This window comes from Simochromis diagramma, unplaced genomic scaffold (genome assembly GCF_900408965.1).
Source record: "Simochromis diagramma unplaced genomic scaffold, fSimDia1.1 OVJJ01000618.1, whole genome shotgun sequence".
NCBI classification, from domain to species: domain Eukaryota; kingdom Metazoa; phylum Chordata; class Actinopteri; order Cichliformes; family Cichlidae; genus Simochromis; species Simochromis diagramma.
This window is the reverse complement of record NW_024387423.1, coordinates 8,037,977-8,049,204: the sequence shown is the minus strand read 5'-3', so window position 1 is coordinate 8,049,204 and position 11,228 is coordinate 8,037,977.

Sequence of the window (11,228 nt, the reverse complement as noted above, 5' to 3'; positions counted from 1 at the left end):
CCACGTCCTCCTCTTCCACCACGTCCTCCTCTTTCACCACGTCCTCCTCTTTCACCATGTCCTCTTCCTCCACCACGTCCTCCTCCTTCACCACGTCCTCTTTCTCCACCACGTCCTCTTCCTTTGCATCTCTTTGGATCCATTGTTTCAAACCTGAATGAGCTGACTTTGGCCCTTTTATCTATCCATCGCAGGTTCTGATTGGTGTGTGCTAAATTTTGACTCGTAGTGTTTCCACCTGGTTAATTGTGTGCTAATTGAGCTCAAGCTATGCTGACTTAAGTTAACATTATTGCATGCTAGTGCTTTCTAAATGACTACATGGTGTAAGCACTGTAAAATGTAGGGACTTGTGTGTAGAGTTTTGCAGTAACAGTTCACCAAATTTGAGTCATGTGTCAAAGCAGGGAATAGTGTTTATAGTTCAGGGAAATGGGTGAGCTTTTTGAACAATAGCGTTACGGTTTTGAAATTTTAGTTTAGAGGCCTGGTTATAGTGTTTAAGCAATCGAGAAAAACTGTAAAAAACAGCATTCCCTCTCATGTGATATTGCTTACAGTTTTTTTCAGTCGCTAACAAGCGTTTGTCCAAACAGTTGTCACATTTGCAAAACTCTAAACACAATTAGCACAGGATCGGTCTGTTGTGGCCATACCATTCACACATTTCATGTCGTGTTCACCCAATATGCAGTCAGTGAACACATTTCCACAATGCTTACATTTTCTTAACAGACAAGCTATACCTCCCAACAAAATTATGGACTGTTTTTGTAGTATCTACGAATGTTAACACACAACATCCCACAATAGCAAAAACAATATTCCAAACCTTAGATACAGTATAAAAACCTCTGCTTCTGCAATGATATCAGTACAAAAACAATATCAATATCAATAATATATCTCAGCTGATAATAAACAAACAATTGAATAATTGACACACAGCTGATTTATGTTGGGTAAATTGGGCCAACCACAGCTTCTTCCATTCTGGCTTAGACTCAGTGGGGTTTATAAGGCAAGACCTTGAGGAGTGATGTTTTTGGAAACAAAAAAAAGACAAACACTGTAATGTCTGGTCGAGGAAGAGTAAGAGCAAGGGGCCCAGGGAGAAGAGCAGGCCCAAGGAGAGGGCAAGGTAGAGGTGTAAGAATGCGTGGTGGTGGCATTCCAAGGGCTGCAAGAACAGTAGTCAGTGATGAAATTCGTGCCACTATCATTGACCATGTAATCAACCATGGTCTTTCACTAAGAGAGGCTGGTGAAAGAGTGCAGCCCAATTTGAGGCGGTCAACGGTTGCCTCCATTATACGCATCTTTCAACAAACCAACAGGTAAGTATTGCATTTTACATGGATTGTTTCTATTCTCACTTGACATGTCAATATGGTCATACAGTAATGCATATGTTGAATTTTTTGTCTTTCTAAAGAATGCAACGTCTTCCATCCCTCTGGGGGAAGAGGAAAGCTCCTCAGTAATGATCAGGAGCTTGCCATTGTAGAAATGGTTACTGCAAATAATGCAATAAAACTGCGTGAAATTCAAACTAGAATTGTGGCGGACCATGAGATATTTGACAATATCGATAGAATCAGCCTCACAACCATTACGCGGACATTGTCCAAACACAGAGTGCGGATGAAGCAGCTCTACACTGTTCAAGGAGCTACGACGACAATATGTCCAGGTATAGTGTATATTCAATCCAATGTCCAGTTCTATAAGCTTTGCACTTTGCAAGTAGGTAACCTACACAATACTAGGTTACAGTACAGTATGGTATACAGTACTAACATGACTTACATAAACTTTGTTTCAGAGAGTTATGGAATTGGAGGCCAACCAGGCCCCTCATGAATTCATATACATCGATGAGGCAGGATTCAATCTGGCCAAAAGGCGTCGACGTGGACGAAATGTAATTGGAAAAAGGGCCACAGTTGATGTGCCAGGACAGAGAGGGCCAAACATTACCATGTGTGCAGCAATTGCAAATGCAGGATTACTCCTTCACAGATGTCAGGTTGGACCCTATAATACAGAGCGCTTGCTTGCCTTTCTCAATGATCTCCACCAGCGCCTGGTTCCAGAGCAGGGTCAGGAGGGTGAAAACATGAGGACCTTTGTAATTACCTGGGACAATGTGGCTTTCCATCACTCGCAAGCAATAACAACATGGTTTGAAGTCCACCCAAGACTGGTAAATCTCTTCCTTCCACCCTATTCACCTTTCCTCAACCCCATAGAGGAGTTCTTTTCTGCATGGAGGTGGAAGGTTTATGACCATCAGCCACATGACCAGATGTCCCTCCTTGAAGCCATGGATGCTGGCTCCAGGGACATCACAGTTGACGATTGCCAAGGGTGGATCCGACATACCAGGCGGTTTTATCCCAGGTGCATCGACTTGGATAACATCAGATGTGATGTTGATGAAAACATGTGGCCTAACCCTGAAGATCGCAGAGATTAGATGCAAATTTTTTGCCTTTTTTTAGCCCCCCTCCCCCCCTTTTTTATCTTGGCTTTTTGCTGTTGTTTTTTTGTTCAGAATGCTCTTGTGTGTTTCATGGATATTTTGTTCACTGTAAGCAATACTGTAAAACTGTCTCTGTCCTATCATACCGTGTTTCTACTGTACCTCCTGTAGTAAACAGTAAAGAAACAAAAACTTGTTTGCTTTTTACTGGAATGCTTTTGAATGTGAACATTACTGTACATGTGGACATACAGTTACCAACCAAGACATTTCTGGTGTCAAAATGGTGGATTGCATGTTTCGCATGCAAATACCTGTAAAACTGAAACATAAAAGTCTATGCAGTTTTTGTAATGTCAATAATAGCCAGTATTTTGAAACCTGGTGTACTTTGATTGACTGCATGTACCTTGTGAAGTGAAAACAAGTGTTATTCTTTGAAAGACTAATTTCATTTTGAGTCAGATTTATAGTGTTTTTGTACAGTTAGTGTGTGCAGAGATAGATGTGTTCTATTTTGAAATGAAGAGTTAGTATATATTTAACAAAATGTATTTTTGAGAAGGAAATTATCCATTTGGCCAATTGTGTTTTGTAGGTGTGAGTCTGTGTTAAGAGTTTAGAAAAAGTATCTGAAGTATGGGTAGGCGCTTGTTAGCGATTGAAAAAAACTGTAATTAACATCAATGATGTGCACTTTAACAACTAGGCTTACAACTATAATATATACAGGGGTGGAAAAGTGACTATTACCTGCAGGGTAAACGTTAGCTAACCAGAAGGCAATAACAATGTAAACAAAAAACACCTGCTTAAAAGATGAATACAAATGAGGAATGGTGGGAAAGGTGGGAGTACTGTAATTACCTAACGTTACATTATTATTTTCCATAACAATTTAGCCCCCTCCACAATATTAACTGACGTTAAAACAGTTAACTAGCTATTTATTGATTAGCAATTAGCGAATCATGTAACATTAGCTTAATGCTAAAAATTTAGGTTACTATCACATTCAGACAAATAATTTCATGTAGGCTAACGTTACCTACCTCTGTCTTTTTCTCGTTTCTCCTCCTCTTCTTTTCTCTTTTTTCTTCCCTGGGCACCTGACAGTTTTGGCCGTTTTGACATCTTGTGTTGACTTTTTGATGTGGTGACGTCCAAAAGGAACCATGATACGGGAAGGGAGGGGGCGCACCGTGCGGGGAGGGGGGGCGTAATGTTCTAACAAATAATATTTCTATTAAATAAGCTTTACTTTGCATTTTAATTAACGTGGGATTATTTTTTGTATATAGAAATAATAGTACCAACTTTTTTTTTTTTTTTTTTTTCAACATTTGTGGCACTGGCGTGGCGCCCCTGATGGACGGCGCCCTTAGCATTTGCCTATACGGCCTATGCCACGGGCCGGCCCTGTGTGTGACTCTGAGTGAGGCACAGGATTGCTAGATCAAGGCTAGTGTTAGATTCTAATATTATTTTATGCCATGTTATACCCCGAATTAAAGATTGTGAATTATTATGTAGTTTTAGTTTGCATTATTCTCCTGAATTAGAAGAAGTTGATAACTATTACATTAGTTAAACTGATTTGCATTACATTAAATTGCTGACTTGTTGTGAATGAATGATATTGTTTTATGATGCATTATACTGCTGAGTTATAAGAAATACTGTTCGCAGAAGGTTATTGTCTAATTTGTCTGAGTAGAAGAGAACAGAGTGTGCCAAGGTCGTAGCTCAGGCGCTGTGTGAGAGAAAGCATGTGAATGTTTAGGCTTTGTATGATAAGGTGGAGGCACCAGAGGCTATAAAAGTTTGAGCAATGCTCCACCATTTTGAGATTTTGAGGCTGTCTGCATACAGTGTCCATCTCCCACGCGTGTGTTCATTAAAATCATCGTTTGACTCAACCCGGCCGGACCAGTGTTGTTATTGGGGTGTTTTTCTTGTTTCCATCCCCAATTTTGGACTCGTAACAGCTTGGGGGCTCGTCCTGTGGTATTGGGGTGGAATTTAAAAGTTTGGACGGTCCAAGGTTGTCGAACGGACAGGCACGAGCCAGTGGTCTGATTTGAGTGGACAAAAGCCGGCTTATCTAAAAGGTAAGGCACTACCTGTTGAATTATTTCCAAAGTGTGCCAAATTGGATATGACTAAATTAAAGTCTACTCACTGAAATTACTGGTAGAGGGTCTGTTTTGATTTTGATGAGGATCCGCATGTGTTATGCAGTTAAAAGTCGGCTAAGAGTCTTTAATGAAGTTGAAAAAGTATGAATACTGGTTAGTCCAGAATGAAGAATGCTGGTTCGAGTCCCAAGGAAATGAAAGAAATGCTGGGTTCGAGTCCCAAGCAATTGAGTTAAAGGCTCAGGTAGTTTGGTAGGGAATTGGTCATGTTGTTGGTTAAAGTCCAAATTGGTTATAAGTGTGGTCCTGTGTGATTATAAGTGAGGGTTGGCTCCATTGACCTCTAGGTGGCACTTGCCTTAGTCAGACTCTTGTTTTAGGGTGTTGACTGTCGTTTCAAATTGTTACAAATTATTATAGAACGGCGGTTCGAGTCCGCTAAGAAGCGCATAGCCCGGAGGTTACGCTCCCTCCTGGCCGTGGACGCGCGGCTTTGACCTGTCGTCGAACAGGGATAGTTCCGTTTGGCTTAGCTGTGGGGTACAGGGCATCCTGAGAATAAGCTAGGAGTTAGAGTCTCCTCACCGTTTGGAACGGTGTGATGTGCTTTTTTGGATACTGTTAAATTGAGTTAGGGACCTTAGGAATTAGGCCAGATACAGTTAGAGTCTGATACTGGTTGATTGATTACAAAAAAGTTACCTTTCTTCGGTTGGACCCGTTATGGTTAAATTTATCGAAATTGTGTAGGTGCTCTTTAGAAATTAGGTCAGAAACTGTTTTAGAAGTAACAGATACTGTTTGATTGATTACAAAAAAGTTACCTTTCTTCGGTTGGACCCGTTATGGTTAAATTTGTCGAAATTTGTTAGGCGCTGAATCTGTCAGGCCTGTCAGTGATTGTAAATATAAGACGTCTTTGTAATATAAAATAAAAGAGTTTTGTCTGAGCTTTGTGTGACCCTGTGTGTGACGACAGCGCGCTGCAGTGCTGCAAGCTATTTTTAGACGGTGTGTGAACACGCAAATGAGCGGTGACGCGCACAGAGGACTTTGCTTCCTGTTTAGCGTGTTATTGAGTTTTATAATTTTGATTTGCAAACAATGATACATGCCTGTAATTAAAACGCTGATTTTGCTGATTATAATATTACAAATAAGGTTTTGAATGACTACGGTGTGAATGATGTTGGGTTTTAAAACTGAAACTCAGAGAGGAGTGTGTTGGGAGACTGGCATGTAGTCTGCAGTGCAAAGGTGGGCGTCTTGCCTGCTGGTCTATTTAACAGTGATGAAAATGATATTAAATGAATCTCTCAGTGTGTTGATACAGGTGGCTACGGGCCTGGACCAACTGCCCCCACAAGCACAGCGGCCGAAGCAAATTATAGTAATGGAAACCAAACTCAGCAAGAATCAGCAGCTGTGGAAAAAACAGCAGCTAACAGAGAATTAAAGGAGAAATTAAGAGAAGTTTTTGATTAATAAAATTGGGGCCAACAGACTTGTGCAGGTTGGGAAGGCGTCCGGAGCATCACAACGAAAAGGTGAAACAAAAACACACACAAGCAGAGAAATGTGAGAGAGAGGCACATGCAAGAGGAATGCCTCGTGTGAGAAAAAAAAAAAACACGTTAAATTAGCCAATCTACAAACGCACATACACGCAATGAAGAAACAGCTTACACCCATGAACACATGAAGACTTTCCAGCAAGTAAAGCAGTGAAACTTAACATACACCTGCCGTTAAACAATAAAGTGATCCACTACTAACAAATAAACTCTCTGGGTTACAGGACAACAACTTAACTTCAAAAAAAAAAAAAAAAAAAATCACAACCAGTGATAACACGACAAATTTAGTGGTTAATAAAAGTCAAATTGTGACATGTTTTCTTCTGATTGATTAATACAAGTGATTACGAAATGAAAGAAAATTCCAATTTTTGTGCCTTTAAACATGATCTTAAGAATTTTAACATGTACCTGTGTTGTCCTGTCAGCTTGGCGGGTCATGAGTGGATTATATGGAGAGAAAAAACAAAAAAAGGGGGAGAGAAGGCTGACACAGGGCCTGGTCCCGTTGTTTCTCCCCCTCTCTGAATAATGCAGCCAAAATAACATCATTTTCCTGTTCGTTTGTTTTTGTTTTGTGTTTGTTTTGTTTTTTCTCTTTATGTTTGATTACAGGCTGCTTTGTCGGCCCGGGAAGCCGAGGCGGACCCTGGACTCCTGCTCTCCCCTCTACCATCTTTGCTCTCTCCTTTACCATCTTTGATGTGACCCTGACCAAATGCTAAAGCAGCTGGACCCACAACAACTTGAAAACATCAACAGTGCTGCAGGAAAACGATCTCATGCAGCGGAGACAGAGAGCGTTAAATCCAAGGCCCGTTTCACTACACGGGGAGATTTCTGTCAGCGTCTTTTCTTTCTGAGAAGACTGAGAAAGGCCCGGCTCCCACCACTGATTCTGACCACCTTCTATAGAGGAACTATCGAGAGCATCCTGAGCAGCTGTATCACTGTCTGGTTCGGGAACAGCACCATGCCGGACAGACAAGCTCTACAGAGGGTTGTGTAATCAGCTGAGCGCACCATCCGCTCCGAGCACCCTGACCTGCACGCAATCTACAGCAGGCGGTGCTGGACCAAGACCAGGAAGATCGTGAAGGACCTCAGCCATCCCAACAACAGACTGTTTTCTCTGTTGCTGTGTACGTGACAAATAAACATCTGGATTTGGAAAACGAGGCACTTGCAAAGCCACCAGCATTGTGCCTGATCGGACACACCCCTCTCACACACTCTTTACATTCTTGCCATATGGAAAAAGACAGCTTCAGCTGACAGAGCTGTGACGAGACGCCCATTAAGCCCAGATGAAAAGAGAGGCCGAGCAAAACCATGCTGACCTTAACCACTCTGCATTAAAACTGTGCAGGACAGTGACGGACCAACAATGACCATCGGGCAGCAAAAAGGGCGTGCCAGAGACAGGAGGAGTAACTGAGGTCAGGAGGCACCTCAGAATGGACAAAACACCAGGAGAAAATAAGCTGAAGGCACGGGTGTCGGGGCTCGGCCAGGAGCTGACCTCTGAGAAGAGCCGAACAGCAGAGCCGCAAAAGGCCGTGGAGCAAAGCAAGGAAAACATCGATGGACTTCAATCTGAAGTGGACGGAAAAGGTTGTGAGGTTTCTGCCCCTCAGTAAGAGCTCAAGGCATCAGAGCAGAAAACTGAGCATGGCTCAGGAGGAGCTGGCTGATTATCGAACCCATCAGACTTGGAGTCCCAGACACACAACTTGAAATCAGGCTCAGGACCTCAGCAAGGAGATGAGAACAAAGCAGAACGAGCAGCAGTGACAGCAGCTGAACTTGGACCTGAACAAAATCTTGACTTGGCTGGGAGCTGGAGCAGCAGCGTAGACTGGAGCTTGACACTGACATCCAGACGATTGAGCTGCGTATCAAAACCCTGAAGGAGCTACAGAAGCAAAAGGGTCAAGCTAAGGAGGAGGGGAATAAGGAGAAGATGCAGGATACTGGAGAAAAGCACTGCCTCAATTGGGGCCAGAACCAGTATGGACAGAACTTTGAGCAGCAGCACCAACAGATGCAAACGGACTGAAAAGGAGGAGGGCAGGACCCCAGGGCACGCTTCAGGCCGTGGTTTACCCAGAACACCAGAACAGGAAGGTGATGAACATAAACACCCACACAAACACACACATCTACATGCACAGACTCAGAATGAAGAGAAACACACATATGAACATATGCACTTGTTGATTGAGTGAGAAATGACACACACACCTGAAAAAAAAAAAAAAAAAAAAATCAATATGCTGATTCAATTCACTGAGAAGTGATACACACACACACACATCTACAAGCTTGTGCAATAAAGAGTGATACACACACATACGCTGATGCAATGAAGAATGCTTTACTAACAAATGCTGCACACAAACATCCGAATATGGAGTCGGTTACAACAATGAGAACTCATTGATTGTTTATTGGTTAAATGCATTTCATGCCACACAGAGGGCATCTGTGTAGATTTAGGGGACAAGGTCTAAAGTAGTTTGGTTGTGAAAACAATGTCTGTGCGTGATGTCTGTTTATGGCTTAAGGCCTCCACTGAATTGTGTACTGTGCTTTACACAGCCTGATAAGGAGCAGTGGTACAGAGTGAAAATGATGAGTGAATGATGTGAGTTTTATTTCAGAGAGAATATGAAAAGGTTGTGTTGATTTGACTCAGTTGTTTAAGTTTCTGCCAAAGCAAAACATTTGTGTGCAACCAGTGTCCACTATTGAAGCAAGTCAATGAAAATGTCTTTGTCAGTGAAAAAAAAAGGAGTTACGGTGCCTGTATGCCTACACAATATAGTGTGTGAAGTTTTGGTTGATTTTTTGGGTTTTGTTTGATACTAGGTTGATTCTATCAGTGAGGTTTGGATTGTTCTCTTTCTCTAAGAGAGAAGGATGGTTTTATGTTTGGACATGTTTCCAATGGGCCCCAATATTTGTTATTATATGAGTGTTTTATTGTTTACGTCTGTTTTTTCTTTTGTTACAGTGCACTGAGATAAGAACATAAGAGAGGTGTGATCCACCGGTGGTGATATTTTGGTATTTTGTGAGTTTCTGATTTAACAAATCAGCTCTTTAATCCAGGCCTGAGAGATTGAACTTTAAAGCGCTATAAAATATTCTTATTGAAAACAGTCGCAAAGTATTTTTTCTCCATGATTACAATGAGCTTGGGAGAAAATTCACTTAGATGGGACACTAATCGAATGAGAATTCCGGATCCTAAAAGGATTGCAGCGAGTCAATCCAGTCCAAAGAAGGAAAAACAAACAAGGAACTGTTTCCTTTAAAATGATGACGTCATCTTGCTGGTGATGGAGCCTCGAATAGGCTGCGCGTGAGACTCCATTATCAGCAACTTCTGGTACGAATGTGTGTGGATGTATGCATGTGTCTGGACTGTGATGGACTGACGACTAAAAGTTTAACTGACTTGATACTGAGACAAAAAAGGTGCCGATTTTAGGATTATTGAATGTCCACAGACAATTCACCCAGCCTGTAAAAGAAGGGTGGATGTTTTGTCTTGCTTTGCTTTGTTTGCAAGAACAGAAGAATGACAGAGACTAAAGAGCTGTAGCTTCACAGCAGTGTGAAATGCAGACTGAACCCTTTGGTTGCTAATTTTGAGTTGCTGATGTTTCCATTAAGAAAATTGTGTTTCAGTAGCTGTGTTTTAATGAAGGTATCGCATTATATTGTTGGGAATGTTAAATGCTAAAGTGAAGAAAAAGTTTGAGTCCACTTATGACTGAGCATGTTATTATTAACCATAGTGGGTCACTGTAAAGAGTCAATTAATTGTATAAAGAATAAACAAACAAAAAATCCTCCACCGAGGTCTATGAATAAAAGGGGAATGATAGACAGCCACACTCAAAATGGAGATATGTAATGATAAACACTGGTCCCCGTCTTTTGGGCGCTTTCTTGAAGCAGTCAACAATTTAAAAGTAAGATGAAATAACAGGGGCATGTGCTGAGGGGTGATGCTGCACAAGAACAAGAGTAGAATAAAGAAAATATTGTTTTTAGTTTTGAGAAGTGCAAATTAAAAAGTACCATTACACTCAGAGGATCAATATGAAGCTTGATATTTGTTAATTTTGAATGAAGTACATGACTGGTGACTGTTCTGTCCTGAGCTTTTGTTTTTACAGCACCCGCTTGATCACACCAGCAGTTTCTCGCCACCGAAGAGGGGTACTTGCAAAGAATAGAGAACGGGGAGGAATATCATCAAAACTGGAAAAAGGTAATCCCCAAAGGGGGTGATAACGCCATAACTTTCACTTATGGTCGAATTCTCAAAATTTGACCCTCGAAAAATTATTCAAACATTTAGACACAAAGTGGAGATTTAGATAAATATAATGTCGTAAACCACATAAGGATGAAGTATTTGATTCAATAAGATGATGAAATAACAAGCAGCAAAATGTTGATCATATTAATTATGTTTATTCAAGGGTGCAGAGAAGATTATTATTATTAAAGACAACAAATGAAATAACGAAAACTAGAAGTGGAAAAAAAAAATTTGCGTTAACGGTAATAAAATCAAAACAAAAAGGAATACTAACTAAAACTGTACTGACTGTTCACAAAACTAACTAAAATTAACTAGATTTATAGCAAAATGTGTTTGGTTGCATTGATGTGTGCGTGCCCTGCAATAGTAAAGTTAAGGCAGTACATTAGTCGAGTCATCTGTGTTGCTGTTCCGTCCACGTGCAGAAACAGGTCAGGAAATGTCGGGAGAAAGCGCCAGAATAGAATTGAGGATGATTTTAATAGGACTGTTTTGTAGACATAACAAGAGTCTTGTAGTGGACAGGCACATAATGTCCTCCTGAGACCCAGAGAATAAGAAAAAACAGGGAGAAAATATTTTCGTTTTTTCTTTTTTCTTTTTTTTTTCTTTTTTCTTTTGAATAAATCAAGTGTTATTAAAATAACAATCTCATACGATGAAGATCAGGGACCAACCCAGAAGTC